Source organism: Otolemur garnettii, unplaced genomic scaffold, assembly GCF_000181295.1.
Source record: "Otolemur garnettii isolate 467f Iridium unplaced genomic scaffold, OtoGar3 scaffold00180, whole genome shotgun sequence".
In the NCBI taxonomy this organism is placed as follows: domain Eukaryota; kingdom Metazoa; phylum Chordata; class Mammalia; order Primates; family Galagidae; genus Otolemur; species Otolemur garnettii.
The window spans coordinates 2,303,409-2,305,522 of record NW_003852575.1 but is presented as its reverse complement, the minus strand read 5'-3'; positions in this window follow the sequence as shown (position 1 = coordinate 2,305,522).

The following is a 2,114-nucleotide window of genomic DNA, read 5'->3' as shown; positions in this document are numbered from 1 at the left end:
CCAAAATAAGTAAAATATACATAACATTTACTCTTTTCAGTATTTGTAAGTATATCATTCGGTGGCATTAAGTGCACTCCTATTGTGCAAATCATCTCTACCATGCATCTTCAGAACTTTTTCATTATCCCAAACAGAAACTCTGTTGCCATTAGACAATAACTCTCCTGAAGTGTACACTGGACATGGTATATTTAATTGCTGAGAGTCTGTATTTTATTGTCTTCTCTTAAATAATATGTACATGGGCTCAGTGCCCATAGCTTAGTGGTTATGGTGCCAGCCACATACACCAGGACTGGTAGGTTCAAACCCAGCCCAGCCCTGCTAAGCAACAATGACAACAACAACAACAAAAATAGCCGGGCTTTGTGGCAGGTGCCTGTAGTCCTAGCTACTTGGGAGGCTGAAGCAAGAGAATCCCTTAAGCCCAAGAGTTTGAGGTTGCTGTGAGCTGTGACACTACGGCACTCTACTGAGGGTGGCATAGTGAGACTCTTGTCTCAAAAAAAAAGTATGTGATTTTATTCTGAAAGCAGTAAATTAACTAATAAGCCTGATCTTCCAAGTCTTACTAAGAGGTTATGTGGAGGAAGAGTTAGAGTAGCCTTTACCCCAAGGCTGGAATAGTCCTACTAATAAGGTATGCCCATTCTCGGGTCTCAACTCAGAACCCGGTGTTTTAAGCAAGGTCTTTCCATTCTTGCTGGGCAGAACTCCAGTGTTTCCCACCAGTTTGGGATTTCCAGAATCCCCATTCACCTGACAGCCTCTCAGTAACTGTTTGCCAGGCCCCGTGGAGTCTTTTCTTACACATGTAAGCTCAGGAGTTTGCCCGAGGAAACCTCTGTGTAGATTCCCGGCGCTCCTCTATCAGGCTTCCTCCTTCTTACCCCCTCGGGTAGCCCTGTCTCTGCTCCCCACTCTTCCTGGGCTCTACTTCCCTGTGCCATGCTATGGAAAGCGTCCTCCACAGAAAGCCACGGTGACTGTGGGACTCACTGCATGTTCCATTTGTCTTGAGGATTGACGCCCTAGAAAGGATTTTGACCCAATGCCTGAAGGTAGTTGTTTCCCATTATTTTGTCATTTTATATGATGAATTGTATTGTGGACGAATAAACCCAATCCCTGTTAGGATATTTTAAAATAGGATGTCCAATACCCAATTTGAAGTTTGCTTTTCTGTAATAGAAATCTTCCCTTCTCCACCTTCTCGCCTCTCCATGAGGTCTATTGCAGCCACAAATTCTCTGAGTTAGTTCAGGTTTTGTGGAAGGGACATGCTGAGTTTTGGAATGGAGCAGCAGAAAGCTGGAGAAAGAGCCGACCTAAAAGATAGAAGCCGTGGAACTTCTTAGGAGAGAAAAGGCAGATTCAAATTCCCTTACCTGACACTCAGAGATCTAAGAAACCTTCTGAATTACACAGCACCTAACAGGGCCTCCCACTTAGAAAAGTAAAGTAAGAAGTTATCACAGAAACACATGGAATAAATGAATGAAATATGTTTATGTTCTCACTTCAAAGGCAAAGCAGAAAGTTCTGTAGGTTTTGCAATTTTTTTTTCAAGTGGTCAGGGCACTTTAGACTTGTTTTAAATTCTCATATCAAACAAACCCTCATATTCTAGCATGTTTTCCCCATCTCACGCCTTCAAAGAGGTGGGCTTTCTCTTTCTCAAGAAGCTTCTGTGTGTCAGGGCAGACTGACCGTCCAGATGTGGGTCCTTCAGCAGTGTAAAGCTGCCACCCCTGACAGGGCCAGGGACATTTGAGCTGCCGGGTCTTGACAGGACAGTTGGCTGGAATCTTCTTTTGTGGGAAAGAGCCTCAGGGACAGGGAGGGGAGGAAAATGACTTTGTAGAATCTGGCCTACAGCTGTCTCCAAGTCTCTGCTGCTCTGAACCACAGCCTTTTGGTCTCTGTCAACCTATGAATGTAGATCCCAGACAGCGACCCCATGGCATCTTCACCTTGGCCTGAGCAGCGACAGGGACCAGAGCTAGGGACAGAGAAAGGGGCAGAAAGGCTGGAGTCTGTGCCCAGAGCTGCCCTGCCCCGTCCTGGCTGTCCTCGTTTCCTTTCAGCTACTTGTGTCTCCCTCCCTCCCT